This window comes from Balaenoptera borealis, assembly GCF_965194805.1.
Source record: "Balaenoptera borealis genome assembly, chromosome: 18".
NCBI classification, from domain to species: domain Eukaryota; kingdom Metazoa; phylum Chordata; class Mammalia; order Artiodactyla; family Balaenopteridae; genus Balaenoptera; species Balaenoptera borealis.
Genome location: NC_138877.1, coordinates 49034493 through 49060506, shown reverse-complemented (window position 1 = coordinate 49060506; position 26014 = coordinate 49034493). Strand labels below are relative to the sequence as shown.

Sequence of the window (26014 nt, the reverse complement as noted above, 5' to 3'; positions counted from 1 at the left end):
CCTGGGCTTTTGTTTGTTGGAAGATTTTTAATCACAGTTTTAATTTCAGTGCTTGTGATTGGTCTGTTCATATTTTCTATTTCTTCCTGGTTCAGTCTCGGAAGGTTGTGCATTTCTAAGAATTTGTCCATTTCTTCCAGGTTGTCCATTTTATTGGCATAGAGCTGCTTGTAGTAATCTCTCTTGATCCTTTGTATTTCTGCAGTGTCAGTGGTTACTTCTCCTTTTTCATTTCTAATTCTATTGATTTGAGTCTTCTCCCTTTCTTTCTTGATAAGTCTGGCTAATGGTTTATCAATTTTGTTTATCTTCTCAAAGAACCAGCTTTTAGTTTTATTGATCTTTGCTATCGTTTCCTTCATTTCTTTTTCATTTATTTCTGATCTGATCTTTATGATTTCTTTCCTTCTGCTAACTTTGGGGTTTTTTTGTTCTTCTTTCTCTAATTGCTTTAGGTGTAAGGTTAGGTTATTTATCTGAGATGTTTCTTGTTTCTTAAGGTAGGCTTGTATAGCTATAAACTTCCCTCTTAGAACTGCTTTTGCTGCATCCCATAGGTTTTGGGTCATCGTGTTTTCATTGTCATTTGTTTCTAGGTATTTTTTTATTTCCTCTTTGATTTTTTCAGTGATCTCTTGGTTATTAAGTAGTGTGTTGTTTAGCCTCCATGTGTTTGTATTTCTTACAGATTTTTTCCTGTAATTGATATTTAGTCTCATAGCGTTGTAGTCGGGAAAGATACTTGATATGATTTCAATTTTCTTAAATTTACCAAGGCTTGATTTGTGACCCAAGGTATGCTCTATCCTGGAGAATGTTCCATGAGCACTTGAGAAGAATGTGTATTCTGTTGTTTATGGATGGAATGTCCTATAAATATCAATTAAGTCCATCTTGTTGAATGTATCATTTAAAGCTTGTGTTTCCTTATTTATTTTCATTTTAGTTGATCTGTCCATTGGTGAAAATGGGGTGTTAAAGTCCCCTACTGTGATTGTGTTACTTTCGATTTCCCCTTTATGGCTGTTAGTATTTGCCTTATGTATTGAGGTGCTCCTATGTTGGGTGCATAAATATTTACAATTGTTATATCTTCTTCTTGGATTGATCCTGTGATCATTATGTAGTGTCCTTCTTTGTCTCTTGTAATCATCTCTATTTTAAAGTCTATTTTGTCTGATATGAGAATTGCTACTCCAGCTTTCTTTTGATTTCCATTTGCATGGAATATCTTTTTCCATCCCCTCACTTTCAGTCTGTATGTGTCTCTAGGTCTGAAGTGGGTCTCTTGTAGACAGCATATATACGGGTCTTGTTTTTGTATCCATTCAGCCAGTCTATGTCTTTTGGTTGGAGCATTTAGTCCATTTACATTTAAGGTAAGTATCGATATGTATGTTCGTATTACCATTTTCTTAATTGTTCTGGGTTTATTATTGTAGGTCTTTTCCTTTTCTTGTGTTTCCTGCCTAGAGAAGTTCTTTTAGCATTTGTTGTAAAGCTGGTTTGGTGGTGCTGAATTCTCTTAGCTTTTGCTTGTCTGTAAAGGTTTTAATTTCTCCGTTGAATGTGAATGAGATCCTTTCTGGGTAGAGTAATCTTGGTTGTAGATTTTTCTCTTTCATCACTTTAAATATGTCCTGCCACTCCCTTCTGGCTTGCAGATAATTTGTAGTTTTAACATAGTCCTTTGAGACTAAGTAGCTGGTGATATAGTGGTGTCCTGACATTGTGATGATTCCAGGTAAACCAACTCTGATATATTTCACGTAGTTTTGTTTGAATACACAAACAATATAAATTGAATGTTGCGTTAGTCAGGTGTCAGTGCAGGGAACAGATACCACTCTGGTTTTTCCAATCGGAATTAAAAATAAAGAGAAGATCTACTATAGGAAATTACAAAATTGTAGAAAGAGCTCAAGAGTAGAAATTGGGGGCTGGCACCAGATGTTTGCATTTGTTGTCTGACCACTGAGGCTGTGAGCAAGAGTTCTGGAAAATTCTGGACAGGAAGGGAAGGAAGGAACTTGTACCGCCATGACCCGAGAGGGGAGGGTCCCAAGTGTGGACCAGAGCAGATAGTGTGAGAAGAAGAGGCCTGTGCTTGCCTGGCAGAGACTCAGCCCAGGATGATTGTACCAGGTACTTCTGGTGTGTGTGTGTGTGTGTGTGTGTGTGTGTGTGTGTGTGTGTGTGTGTACACCCCAGAGAAAGTTATGTAAGGTCTTCACCCTTAAGGAATTGATTGTTTGGAGGCATGACAATTACATGTAAGAAACAACTTAAGGGACTTCTTTGGTGGTCCAGTGGTTAAGACTGTGCCTTCCAATGGCAGGGGGCGTGGGTTTGATCCCTGTTTGGGGAACTAAGATCCCACATGCTGTGCGGCCAAAAAAACAAGAAAACCAGAAAAACTTAAGAACAATGATGTAGAAATAGAATTTTAAATCTAGAAGGAATTTTAGAAATAATCTACCCCAATCCCCTGTCTTCACAGATGAAACAACAATCACTGAAGTGACTGTCTGAAGTAACTTGCCTGGGCCGAGAACAATTTGAGTATGGAGAAATCTTTCAAAGACCAACCAACTGGTCTTGATATTATAAAGGAACATTTATTTTGAGAACAGTTAATATCCATGCAATCAATGTACTGTAGTGTGTTTCTGCAAAAATAGTTACAACAATGAAATCTGATTATAAAAATACAACAGAATATGGGTTATTTCTGATTTTTTAAAACGACGAGCTGTTCAGATTATACAAGTATAACCACGGTGCTACTAAATTGGGCACCATCTAGTGTTCTGGGTTTTCTTAAAATAAAGGCAGTAGTCTTCAATTGAAGTATATTTCATTAATTCTAGGATATCTATGTTCTCCCCATTTTAATACCTCTGCAATCTGGATGTGTCTTACTATCTATGGCATCTTAGATTTGATTAATGACGGTAATTATTTGAAGGAGAGCCTACTGAAGCGGTTCTCAAAGCAGCTGTGACTCAGAATTACCTGAAATAACTTTTCAAAAATAAAAGTTTCTAGGCTTTCAGTCAGACTTATTGAATTAGCAGTCACTGATCTAGATTGTAAATATGATAGTAGGATGGCAGCAATATTTGACAACTTTTTATCTGTTCACACTTTCTGGGAAGTATTGGTAAATTCCATTTAGGCTTGAACATTTTGTGTCATCAGTCAACATGCCCTTGTTATGCCTTTTGGTACAAATGAGGAAATAATTTGCCCAAGCTCCATAACTAGTTCATATTCAAATCTCCACGAGAAGTCCATTGGGCCAAGTGGAAAAGGAAGTGCTCTGTTCTGCACATTTGAAGATATTAATTATTCAGTAACAACTTGAGCATTTTCCAGAACAGTGCTATGCATTATTCTATGTGCTGTATGGGACACAGAGAAGTACAGTATACATCTGTAGATTCTTTCAAATTCTGTAAAGATGTAAAATTGAGAAATAGCATTATCTGTGTGGTTATATTCTTTGATGTATGCATATCAAAGAAATATCAGAAAATTCTAGTTTCAGTGTCGTATGAGGAAGAAGCATGGACTTTGGGATTCACATAGCCTTGATGCCAGCACTTAGCTCTTTCATTGGTTAAGTGTCTGTGACCTTGAGCAAGTGGCTTCTTTTTGGGTGTTGTTTGGAAAATAGAGAAGATTGTATCTATTCACAGAGATTTTGTGAGGATTAAATGACATCATGTATAGAAAGGACTTAGAAAATTTCCTTGTTCATAGGAAGCAATCAGTAAATGGTTGTCATTAATATAATTTCCTTCCAATACCGAAATATAAAGTAAAAACCTGTAAGTCATACTTAATTCACATTATAAGTTAATGTATTAACATAATACTTATACAGAACTTGAAATTAGATCAACCCTAGAACCAGAGACATTTGATTTTATTTATTTTTTCTCCTTTGAGTTGTGTTGTAAGTCTTTAGATGGTTTATAGAAAAGCTGGGGATTACAGTATAGCTTTTTTTAAACCCAGGATTCCATGTGTCATCAAGGTGTTCAATAAAATAAAGGAATGAAACATGAACAAAAATTGTTTTCTTATTTACAATGTGAAATTATTAAACTTTTGATGCACTTTTTTTCCTATTCTTTTGCACTGTATTATTCTCTTATCTAAATTGATGATCACAGTATTATTATAATTATTTTTTACTAAGGAGCACCCTTTGATTTATACCACCACATTCTACCTCTCCCTAAATATTGTTATTAGCAACTAAATATTATTTTACTTTCTTGAGCATTTGGGAATGCCTAAAATCAGTGGTTACTTTGCCTTTGTTCTCTGTTACTCTAACAGCTACTGCTTTTTTCAGGTGTTTGTTTTTTTCCTAGTTTATCTGCCTATAAAATGCTTTAAGCAGACTTCAAAAGTTACCCCCTTGTCATGCGTCTATGTTCTTCTAATTCCCTCCATCTGGATTTCAGAATTGTTGGTGGTCTGAAGTGCTTGGTGAGGCAGGTGAAGACACGTTGTACCTTTAGCCTCACCTTTCCTGGTCTCTGTGATTGCTGATGGCTATGATTCTGAGTAGGGACAGGGGTCCCTGGCAAATACATAACAGTGCTTTCAGGTATGAGGTAGAAGAAGGAATATCTTTGCTCGGTGAGGGACAAAGCCTCCCTGGGGGTTCTGATGAGCATTCTTCCTTTTCCCTTCGTTGAGAATCACTGATGCAGAAAAAAGAAAGAGGAACAAGTCCTTCCGCTGCCTCAGTTGTGACTTCAGCTTTGGAACGGTGGCTGGAAGGCAGAGTTTGACAGGTACTCTGTTGGCCTCTGATAGGGAAACCCAGCTCCCTTGTAATTTGGACACATTATGATGAGAACTTTTCCAACCATTTACTTGATCTTGCCCACACTTGGCAGTGTGTTTTGATTTATATATAATTATGGTTTTGTTTAACGTAATGCTGTCTTTAGTACTTTCAGATGATTCTAACCAAAATACTGAAACACTTTATAAATTCAAATGGAAAGTGCAAACGTCATCTTGTTAAAAACCAGACAGCTGACAAACCTAGCCGCCTTTGTGTCTATAATCTAATTTTCATGTTCTTTTAGTAAACTTTAGAAACTGTATGACAAAACTTGCCTTTTAATTTCTTGATGGTTAAACTCAACAGGGAACAAAGTAGTTACACAGTTATTTGTCAGTGACACACTGTGGCCACTGTATTCTCTTTTCCATCTGCCCACATTTCAACTAGGGGCCTCTAAGCCGAAGTAACTAGGTATCTTACATAAGCCCGGAGGAGCTATGATGAACTTCATAAACTAAGCAGAGCAGTGATTACCCGTAGCACTTTATCTGTAATGGTGCTGTTCATCCGGCTGAGTGGTGCTGCTTTTAGCAAGACCAGAACCCCAGAAAACAGGTCTCAGAGCCAGCACGATAGGGAGCTTGCACTGTTTTGTGATTATTTTTTTTCCTGTCACCTTTCACTATCCTCTCTTCATTTTTTCCCCCCAAATCAGTCATACTTAAATGTTAGTTTTCCATTATATTCCAGAACCAAAAATAAGTGATATTACACTTGTCTTCTATTTTGGGGTATTCTAGCATTGCTGTATTTTATTACTGATGATCATCAGGATCTTCATTATACTAACATTAATTATAACAACCACAGTGATTAACGTTTATTGACATTGATTACGTGCTAAATTCTCTACTGAACATTTTATTTAGTTCTAAGATGATTCTGTGGATGAGTTTTATTATTAGCGCTGTTTCACAGATGAAAAAAAAACTGAGGTTTTAAGAGGTTAAATGTGAAATGGCATTTGGCAGAAACCAAATACCACTTCCTCTCCTTTGAGACCTGACATTTTTGTTTGGAGGTTACTCATTATATAATTGAGGAAGCGCCAAAAACGTGCGCATATTGTGTATATTGTGAAGTTTATAAAGTATCCAAGTATTTTCTGAAATCACTATTTGAGTAGCCCTAAAATGGAAATTCTGACTAATAATTATTAGCTACATTTAGCTCAGTTCTCTTTGACATGTTGATTGCGCTTAAATATCGAGTATAGCTACACTGCATCGTTAGATACAAGAGGTGTAAGACAGTCTCGTTTGTCTTCTTATGGGTGGAACAGACACATAAACTGTAACAGATCAGAGTGTGATGGTTGGTTGCTGTAATTTAGGGGGGAAATTGCAGTGGGAACAGAGAGAATATGATGATCGATTTTTACTGGCAGGATTGGGGAAAGCTGTAGAGTTGTCACTCTGTCTCTGGATTTAACTGATCTTGTTGAAACTTGCAATTTTAAATTAGTTCAAATTGTCATGACAACATAATATTCCAACGAAGTCGATGTTGAATGCTGTCTGTGCACTGTGGTACAAGACCTTACTGAGTTATGGCAAAGAAGAATACTTTTAAGGTGCCTGTGTGTCGGGGAGCTATTTGAATTTTTTGTGAGAATGCAGTTACCTCTGTTTTTATTTTTGAGATTGATTAGATTGCATTTTTGAAAAGTATGCACATAATTGTTTCTTCACATTAATTTGTGGTTTCTTGTGGCATGAAACTGGTGCCTACTCTTTTTTTTTTTCCCAACATCTTTATTGAGTATAATTGCTTTACAATGTTGTGTTAGTTTCTGCTGTGAATCAGTTATATGTATACATATATCCCCATTGGTGCCTACTTCTGAAAATATGGTTTCCAGATGAGTACCCAAAGTAGAGATAGCTGCTTTTCATTGTATCCATTTTGTATATTGTTGTATATATAAAGCTATAGTTTTTTTTTATTATCTTAAAGGCACTAATCATGTCTTAGTCTCTTTTTTTATATCACCTAGTATTTAGCAAAGCACCTGGTTGATAGAAGGTGATCATTTGATCACTGAACGTTTGTGAATGAATATTAAAATATGGTGTTACAAACATAGGTTCAAGCTTCATTGTATATTTCTTGCTTTCAGGCCAGGCTTCACATCCTTAACAACACACGCAGCATTTTTATCCTTCTAAAATTTAACTGCGTCAGTCGCTCCACTACTTAGAACTCCTGTCTGGTTTCTCATTACTTGAAAGATGAAGTCCAATTTTATGCATGGCTTGCTGCCCACTTCACGATATGACCTTGCTCAGCTTAGCCTCAGACTTCTCAAGGGACCTATTCCCCCTTAAAGATTTAGCCATTTCATTTGTGTGTCTTCCAGCCTCAATGGAAATGCCCTTTCCTTCTTCCCAATTAAAGTGCTTATCACCTTATTGTAAATATTCATTCACTTGTATGACTCTTTGGAACTACTTGAAGATGATTTCTGCCTTGAAATATTTATATTGTTCATCTTTTAAATACCAGAGTTTGACAAATAGATTAAAAAATGCTTGTCTAATGATTGTGTACTGTCCTCAGAATTCCGCAGAAAGTCAGACATTAATTCTAACATTTAGTATACTATTTTCTAAGTGGTTTTGACTGTTGTATATACACAACTTTAATTTCATACTGACACAGTCTGTATAGGTAATTAATAAAAATAACTGTTAGTTTCCTATTGCTACTGGTACAAATTACCACAAACTTAAAGGCTTAAAACAACACAAATTTATTGTCTTACAGTTCTGGAAGTCAGAAGTCTGAAATAGGTCTAAGACACTAAAGTGTTGGCAGGGATGCTTTCCTTTTGGAGGCAGAAGAATCTGGAGGGGAGAATCTCTTCCTTGCCTTTTCCAGCTTCTGGAGGCTGCCTGCATTCCTCAGCTTGTGGCTCCCTTCCAGCAACTGTTTCACTTTGACATCTGTTTCCAGTCTTCTTTCTTCTCTGACTCCCTTGCGTCTCTCCCTCCCTTATAAGGACCCTTGTGATTACATTGGTCTCACTGGAATAATCCAGGATAATCTATCTCAAGATCCTTAATTTAATCACACCTGCAAAGTTTCTTTTGCTCTGTAAGGTAGTGAGGAAATCTATCTCAAGATCCTTAATTTAATCACACCTGCAAAGTCCCTTTTGCTCTGTAAGGTAGTGACGATTAGAACATGGACATCTTTGAGAGGAGGCATTATTCTGCCTATCACACTGATTAAACTCTCTTAAAAACTTACTTGTTTTCCTAAACAGGCAACAAAGCAGAAATAGTAATTGACAGAAAGAAGAATAGATTAAGGGATGGGTTCTAAGCACCCACATGTGAAGTATTTACCTATTTATACCAAGATTTAGACATAGCAGTGGTTTATAATTTCTGTTAAATACTCTTCATACTAGACAACCTTATAATTTCGTATAATTAATGTATTACCTTTGAGTGAGCAGTATAATTTGCATTGGAGAAAGAACACAAGGTTAAAAGGTCAAGCTTATTAGGTTTGCAGAGTTAGGAGTAGCATATTCAGGCTGATGACAAAGTATTACATATGAACTGTTAAAAGTAAAAAACATAAATTTTATCACAATACTTGGCCTTAAATGAATACAAATCAGCATAAGATACTGTAAGAGCTAAAATTTATATATAAAGTTTAGCATGAAGATGTTTAGATATGGCAAACTTCACTTAAAGTTTCCATCAAGAAACTGGAAACCTCTTGGGTGAAGAACAAGGCAAGGCTATTTTTCTAGAGATTTTCTCTATGGGAAATATATTTATAGAACTTTCAAATAGAAGCTTTAATAGTTATGTTGCTTGAGCGTATCTATAGCTGCAGCAACTAAGCTCTTTGCTCTCAAAATATATGGTGCACAAAATGCTAGAGTATTAAACATTTGGCACTAAAAAATGTAGGTCTCCACTTAAATTACCTCAAACCATAAATATTTTTTTCTCATATCTTATGCCCTTTTTACTATACAGGCACATAGCTGTATGAAACTATTTCTGCATTTTCTAAAATATGAATCTAAGGGAATTGGATTAGCCACTGTTTATTTGCAGTGAATGAAGTTGACATTAAGCTGTTACAAAGAATAAGAGTTATGCCATGCTTTTGGATGAAAGGCTTAACATTGTAAAAGTGTTCTGAAATATTTTACTGTTTGTAACTTTCAGTGTTATATGGCCTTCCATGTGCTTGCCTTTTATTTTTTTAAATTTTTAACAGACATGTTGATAGCATTTATTCTTTTTTTCTTAATTGGAGTATAGTTGCTTTACAATATTGTGTTAGTTTATTCTGCACAGCAAAGTGAATCAGCTATACATATACATATATCCCCTCTTTTTGGATTTCCTTCTCATTTAGGTCACCACAGAGCATTGAGTAGAGTTCCCTGTGCCATACAGGAAGTTCTCATTAGTTATCTATTTTATACATAGTATCAATAGTGTATATATGTCAGTCCTAATCTCCCAATTCATACCGCCCCCTCCTTCCCCCTTGGTATCCATACGTTTGTTCTCTACATCTGTTTCTCTGTTAGATCTACCATTGTCTTGTCCTGTTTTGTTTTTGGCTGCATTGGGTCTTCGCTGCAGCTCGCGGGCTTTCTCTAGTTGCGGCGAGCGGGGGCTACTCTTCGTTGGGATGTGCGGGCTTCTCATTGCGGTGGCTTCTCTTGTTGCGGAGCATGCGCTCTAGGCACGCAGGCCTCAGTAGTTGCAGTGCGCAGGCTCAGTGGTTGCAGCATGCTGGCTCTGGAGCGCGCGGGCTTCAGTAGTTGTGGCGCATGGCTCAGTAGTCATGGCTCGTGGGCTCTAGAGCGCAGGCTCAGTAGTTGTGGCGCATGGGCTTAGTTGCTCTGGGGCATGTGGGATTTTCCCGGACCAGGGCTCGAACCCGTGTCCCCTGCATTGGCAGGAGGATTCTTAACCACTTCACCACCAGAGAAGTCCCTAGATCTCTACCATTGTTATAGAATTCACCTGCAAGTTTGTTGGCTATGCTTCCTAAAAAAAAAGGTGCCTTGGAGGATGTTGATTGAATTTGCTCCATTTTTCATTTTCCCATCTTTAGGCAGTTACAAGTGACTAGGCTTTCTTAAGGTGGGTATTTCAGGAGCAGCTAATATTCAAAGGCATGTTTCTAAAGAAAACTGAACTTAAGCATTGCTCAAATAAATTGGAATGTGTTTTTTTTAAATGGTCAAATTAATGGAGATTCTTATTTGCTTTAGTCTTTATCAGCTGTAAGTTTCCAGTAGTTCCCAGGAAATTTTAATAGACTATGCACAGCTTCAAGAGGAAAGCTTGACTGTGAAAATTCAGAAGGTGGAAGTTGTCTTTTGAAAGAACAGTTCAGCGTCATTTTAATTATTGGATAAAGCAGAGTGATAAAAAGTTTATGAAATTAGTAAATTGGGGTGTGATGGAAAAGTGTACAGATTTTCTTTTTGCCACGTTAGTTTAGCTTTTTTGAATATCTTCTAGGCTAACAGCATTTCCCCCAAATTACAATAATTGCAGATATATTTTCTCTAAAATTGTTTAGAAAAGATTTTTAAAACAGGTTTATAAATGATTTGTAGCACAAGTGGAGACTCTTAGGCAACCCTCTGCCAGCAACCAGAAAGAGTTAAGGTATCTTCCAGTAGTTCACAGGGAATAGTAGCAACTTCTCACTGGTTAGGTCAGGACCCCTAACAGCCTGCTCAGTTTTATAGAGGAATTAGCTGCTACTGGTGAGTTAGCTATTCTCTGAGAGTCTGTTATCCACTGGAGAACTTTTAACTTTTTAGTGTTTCAAATCTGAAAAGTTGCATGTTGGTGTTTTGTGGAAGAGTTAGAAATAACCGCACGTATTTTACTGACTGTAATGAGAATATAGCTTCAAGGAATTTACCCCAAGGGAATAATATTCCTCTTGGACTTAAGGAATGTGTATGCTTTAGCCAGCTGAAGTAGATTTTTAAAAAATTACTTTTAAAAAACTTTTTCATTTGTTTTGAAATAATTTCAGACTTACAGAAACATTAAAAAATTACAAAGAACTTTAATATTCCTTTTGCTCAGATTTCCCATTTGTTAACTTTTTTTTGCCAAATTTGCCTTATAATTCTCTCTTTATTTATTTTTAAATATTTTAATGAAATTTTTGAACTATTTGAGAGAAAGTTGCAGGTGTGATGCTCCACTACCCGATTAATACTTGTGTGTTTTTCCTAGAAACAGACACCACTATAGAACGGAAGTGCTAGCATCAAAATCAGAAAATTAACATTGATCTATTGTTACCATTTAATCCACAGACGTCATTCAGATTTCATCCATGATCTCCATAATACCCTTCATAGGTCCAGGATCCATATCCAATGTCTCTCTAGTCTCCTTCAATCTGGAGTAGTTCCTTAATCTTTTCTTCTCTTTTATTACCTTCACAGTTTTACAAAGCATCGTTTACTTTCGGAAGAGGCCGGTTATTCTGTACGATGTCTCTCAATTTGGGTTTGACTGATCTTTCCTCATGATTAGATTCAATTTATGCATTTTTGGAAGGAATATCACAGACATGTGTCCTTCATCATATCCAGAGACACAAGATGTTGATTTGTCCCATAGCTGGTGATGCTTTTATCACTTGGTTGAGATAGTGCCTGCCAGGTTTCTCCTGTGTAAAGTTAGTAAGAATTTTGTACTTGTCAATTAATCATAAATATATTGTGAGGAGATAACTTTTCAGACTTTTACCCATTAGCATTCATTGATGATTCTTACCTGAATCCATTATTGCTATAATGGCTGGGAAATGGTAATTTTTTTTATTCCATCATTCTATCTTCAGGAATTAGTTGGCATTCTGTATCAAGTAGAGCTATATTCTGTCTGTCTGTCTATCTGTCTATCTATTTATCTATCTATCTATCTATCTATCTATCTATCTATCTATCTATCTATCTAATCCTTCTGTTTTTCTACCAGTATGAATTCATGGATTTCTATTTTGCGCAATGGGCTATAATCTGTTACTGACATTATTATTTTGGAGGTTGGCTTGTCTCAGATTTGGCCATTACAACTCCTTCACACTGACTTCTCTCTCGTTTTAGATGCCCCTATCATTCTTTGTGGGCTTTATTCTGGCACAAAGGCATGTTTCAGGCTCATTTACCCTGCCCCAGCCTGGGAATCGGCCATTTCTTCAAGGAGACCCAGATTCTTGTGGTGGTGAAAGGTGTTCAGAAACCAAGACCTGGGCATTTGGTTTGCTCATTGCTCCTGGGTGTCATAGCTTCTAGGGTCTCTCAGCGGACAGACATAAAATATATGTATGTATGTGTTGTCTTAGTTAATTCAGGCTATTAAGACAAAATACCACTGACTGGATGGCTTAAACAACAAACATTTATTTTTCAGAGTTCTGGAGGCTGGGAAGTCCAAGATTCAGGTGCTGGTAGATTTGGTGTCTGGCGAGAGCCCTCTTTCCGATTTGTTATATCCTCACATGGTGGATAGGGGTGTCTGTGGAAGAGAGAGAGAGAGAGAGAGAGAGAGAGAGCACAAGAGAGATCACGCTTTTCTTTTCTTAAGGGCACAAATCCCATCATGAGGACTTCACCCTCATGGCCTCATCTGAACTTAATAACCTACCAAAGGCCATATCTCCAAATAACATCACTTTGGGGGTTAGGGCTTCAACATGTGAATTTTCAGGGGACACAATTCAGTCCATATAGCATGCATACACATTTATATACATCTATTTCTGTGCCTATATATTTTTCTTGTTTCTTAAAAACTATGAGTTTTTAATATTATTAAAGATATTTATTGATATTAAAACCATACATTCACACTAATACTTCCAATTCCAACCCAACACCGCAGATTATTCTATACTCCCATTTTAATTTGCTACTCCCTTTTTCATCAGTGGGAAACCTGTCTTTCCTTATCCTCAACTGTTTATATTCTCAAATATTGACGTATTTGCTTAATCTCCGTGTATGTAACAAACCTTCTAAATGAGTTGGGTACTTTCTTAGTCCTCACTGTGTAGTCTCCTGATCACACGTGATACCTCTTCAGTCCCAACCAGACTGGCTAAAGCTTCAGCCCCAATGAACAGGTCAGATATGCCAGCCAAATGGAGGGTCATTTTGGCAACTTCACATGGATTGGCAAATGCATAAAGAATGAGATACTATTGCTGTTTTCTGTGGCATGTTTATACTAGTTGCACTGAGATACTTAGTCTCACATTTTTAAAGTAAGTGATAGAAACAACATGATGTCCTTGTGATAGAGTTTATTGCTTGCCTTAGCATTTTAGTCTCATATTTAAAGGTTGTAAAGATGAAATAAAAAACCCTGTTAGAGTTTTTATTGATGAAATCTTCTTTTGAAGTTGTCATTAAAGAATCATATTATGTCTTTATGTGAAGAGGTTTTGATTATATCACTGATATCAGAATACTTTTTAGATGTAATTTTGTATTTTTTTTCTCTCCTCTTTATGTGGTAAATGTAACTAGAAGTAATGAAAGTAACCATTTTTAGTTCTGTGAAGTTCTCTGAACTTTTTCATTCTATAGATTTAAAAATATACAGCATCTCACATTCTTTCTTAGATTGAATCTGCATTATTAAAATGTTTTGCAATCTTATGTATTAAATATTTTTTAGTTATCTGTTTGAAGCTTTTCAATTTGCCATTGAATCTCTGTTACCTTGTAGTGTGAGCCCGTCTAATACAGTATTATATACAGTATACTATATGAGTCAAATACATTAGGAAATATCTATCTCTCCTTTAAGTAATTTATTTACTGGATTAAAGAACATTCATTGCCTTTACCTTACAGTTATACACCTCAGTGTTTGTAAAAGGGGAGAAAATCTTGCATTTTCATGCCTTAACAAGGGAAAGTAGATTGTTTTCATTTTATGACTTATGCTGTCTGTAGTCTTCATGCTTTGATGAGAATATTAGGACAGAAGTGGGAACAGATTGTGCAAAGAATCTATAAGTTCTTTTAAAAATTTCCACTTCCACATATACTTAAAAGTATAGTACTAGATAACAGGGCAATATGGTTCAGAGCACGTTCTGGGTAAGTGGACTGGAGTAGCTTCCTGTCTTCTCCATCATGTAGGAGAGACTAGGCTGAGGAATGCCAGCAGTCCCTGAGATAGATGCAGTGAATGGTGGCAAAATGCATGACAAGGAAAGGGACTCACGCAAACAAGGTACGCATATTTACTGAATGGCATGGAATGGCAGGTGAGATTTGAGGCAATTAAATGTCAGTACGTTCTATTTTTTTTCAGTTATTTGTGCTGATCTTTATGAGAGGCAGCATGCAAGGAATATACACAGGCATGATTTTTACTGCTTCCTCCACTTCTTGCTCTGTGTCCTTTACAGGCTGAGTCTTCAATCTCAGTTTACTTATCCGTAGACGGAAGATGATAATACCAACCGTATGGTATGTTTATGAGGATATAGAAAGTATGTCCAATGCAAAAATAGTAGTTACCCTTTTCTGCATCTTTACTTGTAAACAGTTTATGTATTAATGACACCTTGTGAATTGCTCTCTCTGTGCCATTTTCATTTTTATCTAAAAGTGGCTGTATATGTCCACACCACCGCCCTCCCACCAGCCAGACTTCATATAGTGCTAGCCGAGTGCTGGTAACTTTGTCCTTGTTGTCATCCCTAATGCTCTTCTCTGCCTCATCCATGACGTTTCATTTCTCTGGGTGGTTGTTGACATTCCTGCTGTGTCATGGTCATTGTTGTTTTGTCTGTTCAGGGCCACAGTCAGCTGCAGGAAACCCATGCCTCAGAACTTCTGGTTGTAGTGAAGTTTGCAGTCACAGGCCCTCCTGGTCCCAGGGCTGGAGAACCTCTTCTGGGCAGTTAGCACACTTACACCTTGGCCACAGTGCTTGCTCTGGGGGTGTCCAGACCAGGTAAAGCTCTTCTCTTCATGCTGTTTCACATGTGAGCCCATCCTCTGCTGTGACAGGGCTGGAACGGGCCCCTGCAGCCAAGAGGGAAGGAAGCCAAAGGTGGTAAGAGATGGAGGGTCCCTGGTTTCAGGTGTCTGTAAGGCCAATTCTGTACTGACCCTTTCTTGTTAAACAAAGAAAATGAGTTCTCTTTATTTGCTTAAGCCAGTTTGAGTTGGCTTTGTGCCACTTTTCACCAGAGGATATGGGATTTGCCTGGAATCTTTCTCTCTCCCACTCCAGTTGACATTTTACTCATGTAATAGGCTCACTTCAAGCTAATTCAGTTCTTCTAAAAAGTCTATTCTTAACCCTTAGACTGAACCAAGTTGCCTTTCTCTTTTCACAGTTGCTCTCAATACTGCTTTCTTAATACTTAACACTTTATTTTGAAATTTCTATGTGCACAAGTCTATGTTTTCCACTATATTCTGTTCCTGGAATATAAATAGTCTGAGCCCTTAGTACCAATACAGATTCAGGCACACTGTAGATTCTCAATAATTGTTTGTTTAGTTCACTGAATGGCAAGGGAAGGCTTTGCCTACTGCTAATTATATGCGAATAGTTCCTTAATAAAGATCTTTGGTAACAAGAATGCAACATAAAATTCCCTTTGTTATCATTACAGCTGTTGCTTAACTCTGATCATTAGAGTAATGATGATCATTTAGAAAATTTAGAAAATGTACCAAAAATCTTCCTATAATCCTACCACCCATATGCTTGATAGACTTATGACATCTGTTTCCTCAGAGTTCTCAAGACTGAAAATTGCATAGAAACAAAACCAACACTCAGATTGCTCATAATAATTTGTACACATTATTCCTTCCTTCTACAAATCAACTAGCAAATTCCCTCAGTTATAATTTCTAGGCCATGTTTTATAATTGATTGTTTAGAAGTATTTAGGAAAGCTGTTCACAAAGCCCATTACAACCTCATTTCACTTTTAGTCTGGCTGGGACACGCCCAGAATTAGCTTAGCTTAAGCTTGCTATGTGTATTCATTTGCCAGGGTTCCCCAGTTTGAGTTTGAGTCCAGCTCATTTTAAGCCACAAGGCTTTGGTTCACCTTGTTTTTGAATGAAAATCAACAAGGATTTTCTCAGTTACGGAACAGAATTGTGGGGAGTAGTGTGGGAAGACAAGTTTGAGCAATCACACCCAGGGATGGAGCCGCAATGGCCATATTAAAGGGAAGAGTGGGTGGAGAGTGAGGGAGGTGCTATGCCTTAGCATGCACCCAGATCAAATGGGACATAAAGGAATGCAAGATTCAAAACAGAAACAGCCATCTGTATGTATGATAAACATTTGGTAAGATGTGATTTCTCCATCTTCCTCCTGATGAGCTGGGGTACTAAACTGATGTAAGACAACAACGCAACAAGAAAAGCCCTGTAATGACCTCTTCCCTAAATTCAGGTAGTGATCCTTTGGTTATACCTGGAAAGAAGATGGGGCTATAAGAAAGAAAAGATATTTTAGCGTGTGTGTTTAGGTGAGGTGAGGGAGCAATGTAGACTCTTTGAAAAATGGCCTCTTTAATTTAGAATTCACAAAATCCCATTTATTTAATTTTGAAGCAATGAAACAATGCTAAATTAAACTCCATTTTCAGAATAGAAAGTGTTCAGCCTTTAAAGACATGTGCATTTCACAGTGAGAAAGGAATGTCTTCCAACTTAAAGTGTAATTTTTGTCATCTCTTTATCCAGATTATAGAGAAAATTTTGTAATTTCTGGTTCCAGAGTAAATCTGTGGTGCGATATAGCTACAGATACTATGAGAATGTTTTGTGTAAACTCAGATTCTCCACTGTCATATGCATTTGTCATAATTTTATCATGTTCACCAGGGTGCTCGCTATGTACAATAATGAATAAATTGTCCCGCTCAATTATCTGGAGATTTAGAGTGAAATACCTTTAACCAATATTGCTCATTCTGTATGGGCTAAGTTTAGGTTTCCTCCTTTTCCATATGGGTATTTTGGGGAATACTTTATTGTATAGATTACAAAATTAATCTAAAGATCTATTCATTCTGTTCAAGTTCTTCAGGACTCCCCCACTCTCTGAAGTTCTGTGGGTTCTTGGTCTATGGTTTTTCTGAGTTTGTCTTTGCATTTCACAGTTGTCTTAATCCATTCAGGCTACTATAACAAAGATACCATAGACTGGGTGGCTTATAAACAACAGAAATCTTTTTCTTGCAATTTGGGGGCTGTTAAGTCCAAGATCAGGGTGGTGGTAGATTCATTGTTTGCCATTTCCTGGTTCATAGGTGGCTGTCTTCTTACTGTAACCTCCCATGGCAGAAGGGGTGAGGGACCTCTCTGGGGTCTCCAAGGGCACTAATCTCATTCATGAGAGCCAAGCCCTCATGACCTAATCACCTCCCAAATATACCATCATGTTGAGGGATTAGGTTTCAACATATGAATTTGGAGGGGGCACCAACATTCAGTTTATAGCAAGTATGATACGGTTTTTTTCCCCCATTTTTTCTGGTTTGCCCCAGATGTTTTCTTTTTTCTTTTTCCTTCTTCTTTTTAGGAGCAGTTATCCATAAATAAATTTGAAAAGTGTTTGGGGATCATTTAAATGGATAACTTTAATTTTATTTTACCAAGGATTTCTTGTGAAGAAAAATTGTATAGACTTTCTTATCTGACAGAAGTATAAATGTTCGGGCATGGAAGTCCTGGCAGATAGCACCACAGTTGTCAAGCCTTGAAGCCTTAGATGTGCAAGGTCATACCAGAAGATCCCGAAAGCGCTGGGTTAACCCTGGATCGCTGTTTTGTAAACACACCCCAGAAGTTCTGTCCCACATTAGGACCTTGGGTTTATTAATTGAGCTGTGGAACTGGAGTCTTCTTGTGATCAGATGAAAGTAAGATTTACTTCCAGTGACAGAGATTATGGAGGGAGAAGTTTGCTTTATCTTCTCGGGACTGTTGATTTCCATACTGACTTACTTTGAAGAGTAGGGTAAGACATTTATAAACATTTAACTTTGTTTGCTATGTTACCTGAAAGAAAAAATCTTCAAGCCTGAGGATGTCATAGATATGAAATATTAATGGTAACTTGAAACATACAATATAAAATGTTAAAAGATATTTATTCTTTTTGATGAGATACTTCACTGACTTTATAGATTCTTACTGTGCAAATGTGGTTTTCCTGAATCTATGTGCTCTACTCTTATACAGTTTTCTTTAGACATGGGCATGGGATAACAATTTAGGACTTAACCCAAGCATCATTAAAATTCGAGTATTTCTCTTTGACAGTCTGTCTTAATCTGCTTTAACTCTAGAAGGAAATGAAAGTAGTAGCTAATATATTTGGATATGATTTTTAAAGCACTTTTGTATAAATCATGTCATATGAAGCTCACAGCTGCCTGGTAAGTAGTCATGACAGATGTCTTTATCTCGATTTTACAGATATGAAAATCGCTTTTGTCTGAGAGTTAAATATAATGCTAAAGATCACACAGCAGCTTTAGAGACAGAGTTGAGATTAGAACACAGGATTCTTGCTTGGCTTGATTTTTTTCTTTCAATAAATGATGTTCCTCTGCAATGGAGACTATTAATTTTATAGAAAGATATTAAATGTCACTGTAAATTGCAACATAGGGCTTCTTTAAATAACCAATTTCCATAAACATGGATAACTTGATTTATTGACCTTTGATTAAAAGGGTGGTATAATCATTTTCACATTGGAGTTTTAGGAGGCAGTGTTCATGGCATGATCAGTCTTGAGGTTTGTAGTGAAAATGTGTTCCCTTTGTTACGTATCAATAGTACCTTCCCACTCCATCTGGCTTTTAAGATTTTTACCTAATGAAATAAGTGACCAGGGGATAGTGGTTAGAAGCTGCAGATGCAGGATTGTAGAATTCTGGTGTGACATCTGTAATTGCTCTGTAGCTTTAGAATTGCATTTTTCCACCTTGAAAGAGTTAAGGCGGAAAAATCTGAAATCTGTCCCTTGACCATTTCATTTGTTCATCTATTGATCCCTTTAAGAAGCACTTAATTTTTTTAATGTGATAATTCCTCCACTCAATTTAGTATTTTCTCTTCGGCTTATTTGTAAAAAAAGGGATTTCCTTAGTTTCTTTTTTAAAAATTTTATTTTATTCAGGTATAGTTGATTTACAATGTAGTGTTCATTTCTGCTGTACAGCAAAGCGATTCAGTTATACATACATACACACATATATATATTCCTTTTCATATTCTTTTCCATTATGATTTATCACAGGTATCGAATACAGTTCCCTGTGCTATATAGTAGGACCTTGTTGTTAATCCATTCTATATATAATAGTTTGCATCTTCTTTTTTTTAAAATTTTAAAATTTTATTTATTTTTTTATACAGCAGGTTCTCATTAGTTATCCATTTTATACATATTAGTGTATACATGTCAATCCCAATCTCGCAATTCATCCCACCACCACCTCCGCCACTTTCCCCCCTTGGTGTCCATATGTTTGTTCTCCACATCTGTGTCTCTATTTCTGCCCTGCATAGTTTGCATCTTCTAATTCCAAACTCTCAATCTATCCCTCCCCTACCCGCTCTCCCCCTTGGCAACCACAAGTCTGTTCTCTATGTCTGTGAGTCTGTTTCGTAGGTAAGTTCATTTGTGTCATATGTTAGATTCCACATGTGAGTGATATCATGTGGTATTTGTCTTTCTCTTTCTGACTTACTTCACTTAGTGTGATAATCTTCTCAGTTTCTTATTTGGTATGAATATATTCTCTTGAGACCATTTTTCCAGTTATCAAATAGTTCCTCTTCAGAATATGTAAAACAATAATTAATATTTTAGGTTGCTCAGAATACTCTTAGATTACTATTAATTAAAATTTACAACCATGAATATCATACTTATGGTTAGTGAGCCCTCCTCGAAAAGTCACATAATACCTCAGTTTTGAGAGTTGAATTTTTTATCACCAGACAGATAATTTAAACAAAATCAATACTTAAGAATATGTATCAAAATTTAATTGCCCCCAGATTTTTCAGTTTGCTTTATTTTTTAATTATTATAGTTTCTGATATATTCTGTATGATATACTTTTTAGTAAGATGAAAAATGGGGCTGGAAAATGAGTACTGGCCATTAAACAGAATAAGAAATATTAGATTTTATGTCTTACATACAGTTTTTGTAGAAACCGGCTTAACTTCTTGGGCACAGTGAAGCGGAACCGATTCTTCATTGGTCATAAGGTGAAAAAAACAAAACAGGACATTTACAGCCAGTAGCAAGAGGGAGCCTGCCAGTGGAGAGCTGGTATTTGAAGGTTTTTTTTCCAGCAGTCTGGAATACAGGTATCCCTAGTTAACTAAAGGTACTTTATACACACCAAGGAACTGAATAGATTTGGATACTCAAGGGTATTTGTCTTCTTTTTTTTTTTTATAAATGTATTTATTTTATTTATTTATGGCTGTGTTGGGTATTCGTTGCTGTGTGCGGACTTTCTCCAGTTGTGTCGAGCGGGGGCTACTCTTCATTGCGGTGCGCGGGCTTTTCATTGCGGTGGTTTCTCTTGTTGCGGAGCATGGGCTCTAGGCGTGTGGGCTTCAGTAGTTGTGGCATGCGAGCTCAGTAGTTGTGGCTTGTGGGCTCTAGAGCGCAGGCTCAGTAGTTGTGTCGCACGGGCTTAGGTGCTCTGCGGCATGTGGGATCTTCCCGGACCAGGGATCGAACCCGTGTCCCCTGCACTGGCAGGCAGATTCTTAACCACTGCGTGACCAGGGAAGCCCTGTCTTTTTTGTTAAATTCTTTTTTTTAATTGAAGTATAGTTATAAAATATAAGTTACATACGTACAATATAGCGATTTGCAGTTTTTAAAGGTTATACTCCATTTATAGTTATTATAAAATATCGGCTATATTCCCCGTATTGTACAATGTATCCTTGTAGCTTATTTATTTTATACATAGTAGTTTGTACCTCTTAATCCCTTACCCCTATCTTGCCCCTCCCCTCTTCCCTCTCCCCACTGGTAACCACTAGTTTGTTCTCTATATCTGTGAGTCTGCTTCTTTTTAGTTATAGTCATTAGTTTGTTGTATTTTTTATATTCCATGTATAAGTGATATCATACAGTATTTGTCTTTTCTCTATCTGACTTATTTCACTTAGCATGATACCTTCCAAGTCCATCCATGTTACTGCAAATGGGAATATTTCGTTCTTTTTTATGGCTGAGTAATATTCTATCGTATATATGTACTAAATCTTCTTTATCCATTCATCTGTTGATGGACACTGAAGTTGCTTCCATACCTTGGCAATGGTAAACAGTGCTGCTATGAACATTGGGGTGCATGTATCTTTTTGAAATATTGTTTTTGTTTTTTTTCGGATATATGCCCAGGAGTGGAATTGCTGGATTATATGGTAGCTCTATTTTTAGTTTTTTGAGAAAGCTCCATACCGTATTCCACAGTGGCTGCACCAATTTACATTCCCACCAACAGTGCACGAGGGTTCCATTTTCTCCACATCCTCACCAACATTTGTTATTTGTGTTCTTCATTCTGTGTGTTCGTAAATGATGAACCTGTGAAAGGATATAAAGATGCATGCATATCTGCTCTTTTCCATCCATGACCTTTGATAATGGACATGACTATCAATATGAGTAAATGTCTTATGCCTCTGCATTTTTTTCCTCTAAGTTTATGCATTTGTATATCATTTCTAAGCATGCATCCACACACATGCAAAGGCACACAAAATGCTAAGTTTGAGCAAATTGTTGTTACAATATTTCTTTCTTTCCTTCCTTTTTAAAAAATTTTTTTTATTGGAGTATAGTTGATTCACAATGTTGTGTTTGTTTCAGGTGTACAGCAGAGTGAATCAGTTATACGTATATATATATTCACTCTTTTTTTAGATTCTTTTCCCATATAGGCTATTGCAGAGTATTGAGTAGAGTTCCCTCTGCTATACAGTAAGTCCTTATTAGTTATCTATTTTACATATGGTACTGTGTATATGTCAATCTCAATCTTCCAATTTATCCCTCCCCTCACCTGCTGGTAAGCATAAGTTTGTTTTCTACATCTGAGACTGTTGTGACATTTCTTGATACTCAAACTACGAATAAGGTCCTGGTGTCTGTTACAGGCTTCATTCTTTTTCTAGCAGGTGATTTTATGGTATGAAAGCACAGTGTGATGGTTTTACTTTCTCACTGATGCTTAAGAATGAAAAACCAAAAAGCTTCTCACACAAAGCTAGGATTGTCACCACTTGCGACTCCATGTAATGGTAATCTGGACATGTGGTATGAGAGATTTTGTGATAGTTGGGTGATTCAGCAGTGGCAGTTTCCACAGTTAATTTATTCTTATCTCCAGGATGCATGGGTTTTTAGGCGGTGGGCCTCCCATCATCATTACTTCTCTGAAAGGTAGCCACTGAAGACCAAAGCTGTAATGGTTGGAAATATGGGAGCCATAGGAAAAGTGTGATGAAGGTCTCAGTGACAACTTGTGACCTCCTATTTACCTCTCCCTCAATCTGCCCTGTGGATGTTTGTGGCAAGCTTTGTTCCTAGAAGGCAAAGACTTTTTAAATAAATGCCTCATATGCTGTGTGACTCCATTTCAGAATGAACAAATGAGCTAATTCAGGGAACTGTGTCTCCAAAATTACTTTGGAAGAAAATTGTTTCTCACTTGTCTATTATAGTTTTGTTTCTGTTGTGTTCAGTTCCTGATTCTGTGCAGAGAGTGATTTAGCTTCTAAGAGTATTATTTTTCTTCGTAAGTGTTAAATGAGACTACTATACACTAATTCCTGACTTGGTTGTTTTTCTAGAAAAGTCTAGTATAGATTCAGATCAGCAAACACCATACCAGTTTTCCAATACTTGTTATTATATATACCATTAAAAAAAGTAAGGGTAGAGCAGAAACATGTTGGAGAGGCACATAAAACATATGACAATTTCCCAGGTAAATTTTCAAATTTTTCTCCTTAAAAGTCTGATTCGGTCGTTAACATCAGACCTTAGTGTAGAATGGTGCAAAACAGATATATGTTTGAGATCTGTCTCTTGAGATGAAGCATTTATACTGTAATGTGTGAGCTTTGCTTGCTTTATTCCTTGCTCCCCCCCCCCACAAAAACCCTCCCAAACTATAATAAACAAACAGACAAGCAAACAAACAAACAGTATTGAAGTGCTCCATTAGTAAAGCCTGTATTTTAACATCCCCTGTAAGTTTTTATACCTCTAGAGAATACCAGGTATTAAAAACCAAGTTTTATATTATTTAATACTAAGTACTAAATACTTGCTTCCTGACTTTATTTTTATGGCTCATACTCTTGTAGTCTATTCCTTATTTCAGTCCTTCTTATTTATTTATTTTTTAAAATTTTATTTATTTATTTATTTTTGGCTGTGTTGGGTCTTCGTTTCTGTGCGAGGGCTTTCTCTAGTTGTGGCGAGCGGGGGCCACTCTTCATCGCGGTGCGCGGGCCTCTCACTATCGCGGCCTCTCTTGTTGCGGAGCACAGACTCCAGACGCGCAGGCCCAGTAGTTGTGGCTCACGGTCCCAGTTGCTCCGCGGCATGTGGGATCTTCCCAGACCAGGGCTCGAACCCGTGTCCCCTGCATTGGCAGGCAGATTCTCAACCACTGCGCCACCAGGGAAGCCCAAGTCCTTTTTCTTATTGCTAAAGTATTAGGGGAGTGTTTCCCAAAGTGCATCAGGAATTGATTAATAGTTCACAAAATTAATTATTATGAGAAAAATAATTTAGCATTTTCTTTTTGCTCCTCTAAGCAACAGAAATGTAAAGATTTGTCACTTAGTGAATAAAGCACTATTGTAAATGCTGTAGTGGACGCAAAGGTGAGTGAGAACAGTGGTCCCAGCCCTTACATTGACCTTCAAGTCTGGAGGAGAGCGATGTTTATGAATAATTCGAGGGAGTGAACGTGGGACTAAGGGTACATGCCCAGTGACGTCTAAATACAGAAGAAGCCAGCCTCAAGCTTCAAGATGGGGTAACAGCAGTGTGAGGTTAATGGGCTGCTTTGGAAGATCTGTTTTAATAATATTGATTTACGTGGTACTTCAAAATTAGTGCTTTGCAGATATTCACTCTTTCTACTTTTGTTTGAAGATTTTTGATTTGGGGATGTTTTCCCTTTCGTATAGTTTTTGGACATCAAAAGCCTTTTGTGGTTATTACTAGACATTGGGTTGAGTAAGACTGCTTCCAAGCCTGTGTAGACATTTGCCAAATCAGGTAAAAAGTTGAGCCAGTGGCTGAGTAGTTCCTAGAATCTCATACCAGTTGTTGCTAGGAAATGAATTTAAATTTGAGGTGAATAAGAAAAGAATTATTTGATTTATATGTGTTTATCCTAATATGTCTAGAATCACAGAGTTAACAGTAGCGAAACATAACAAAAAGTTTAACCTCCACTCAGTTGTTAGCTGTATGCATGATGCTTCCTGTGAAATCATTTAGTAATAGGAATCAATCACTGTATTAGTTTCGAAAAAATGATTTGCCTTAAGCATTATCTAAAATAATTTTTAAAAAGCAGTTGCAAAAAGCCAATATAATTAAAAGATTTAAAATTCATTAAATGACTATTTTCTTGGATCAGTTTTTCATAATTTTAAAAAATTAATTTATATTGAGGGAGAATAAAACCTGTGGTATAGAAATAGAGCAAAGACCTCCCCCAAAGGAATTATACTAGAAAGGCCTTAAAATGGGTAGTGAACAGAAGAAGTAGCTGTGGAGCTACTAGGTCATGGAAGTTTTCATTTACAGTCTCACAGAGAAGCCTTCCTTCTCAGGCTTCAGTACCTAGAATTTGCAGAGTAATGTCTGGAACTGCTTGATATCTTCATCTGCTTGTGTTTATTCCTCCTCCAACTTGGTTTTCAATCTCCTCCTTTCCTTTCACAGTTTTACTGCCTTTTTATTTATTTATTTTCTCAATTTGAAAAGAAAACTCTCTTTCATAAATTGTAGCAAGTTATTAGTCCTAACAAACCACCTCTTATTAAAAACAGTGCTTCTGTGTATTTTTACTGCTGTATTAACCAGAGGAAAAATATACATGTTATTATGCCACTTTCTTTTGGAAATCAGTTATATGGGAATTTACTGAGATATTTCCCTAAAACTTACCAATTAGCTTTAAACAGAGAAGAGACCCTTAAATATATAGATATCTATATAAATTAAACATTAATATAGCTACATTACAATAAAAGGGTAGCAACTTTCTCTTGACTAAGGGCAAATGCCAGCTCCCTGTTTAGATCTAGTTTGTGATTATTACTTTGGGCCAATGTTTTTAGTTTCTAATTTAGAGTGTTGTTGCTTTTTCAAACCTTCCCTCCCCAAATTAGCTCTGGTATTATGCCATTATAATACATTTTCTCTGTCAACTGGGTCATTTAGGCTAACTAGTAGAGAATGCAGCTCTAAAATTGGCTTGATTTTTTGAAGTATAATTTGAATTAAAACTATAAGGTAAATTAAAGGAAAACTGATAAACAGATGGTGGCTAGATATACAAACTAATGGAAAACTAAAGCAAAAATCCATTTTAAAATCCAAAAATAGCTGATACTTGATTGAATTTTCTATTTTGCTTGTAAAGACAAAGTATCAGATTAAAGATCTCCTAATCTGTGACATTTAGATATGCATTGAAGAGCCCCCCTGTCCTTATTTTTATTAGAAAAAACTATTTTTATTAGAAGACACATTACATTGATGTTACCTTTAACATAAATGCCCAGAAAAGTTCCTTTTCACAGTCTTTCTGGGCACAGTTATAAAAGGTAATCCAATAAATGTGTAACAGAAGTACAGCAGTTTTTAAAAAGATAGATTTTTAAATATTGGAAAGGATTGAATTTTAGAAAAGAATTTTCTTTGATAATGAAACATATACAGTAGAAATTCTCAATATTTTTAAATGAACTTTTGATTTTTGTCTTATCCAAAGTTAATTAATTTTCCATATGAAATGATTAATGAGTCTTTGCTT

At 36.5% G+C, this 26014-nt stretch overlaps 2 protein-coding genes across 9 annotated transcripts in view; both read left to right on the top strand.

Moving 5' to 3' along the window:
- The window catches only part of TBC1D4 (TBC1 domain family member 4), a 248147-nt gene that overhangs the window by 76802 nt on the left and 145331 nt on the right, over positions 1 to 26014 (top strand). The window lies entirely within an intron of this gene.
- Positions 1 to 26014, top strand: part of COMMD6 (COMM domain containing 6) — a 127492-nt gene that overhangs the window by 91678 nt on the left and 9800 nt on the right. For 2 of the 4 annotated variants that reach the window (XR_014237139.1, XR_014237140.1), the window contains one exon: positions 2501 to 23101. The exons of the other annotated variants lie outside the window; for them this stretch is intronic. The gene's annotated coding sequence lies outside the window, so the exon portion shown is untranslated. Of the gene's footprint in view, positions 1 to 2500; positions 23102 to 26014 lie in introns of those variants that run through there. 4 annotated transcript variants of the gene reach the window in all.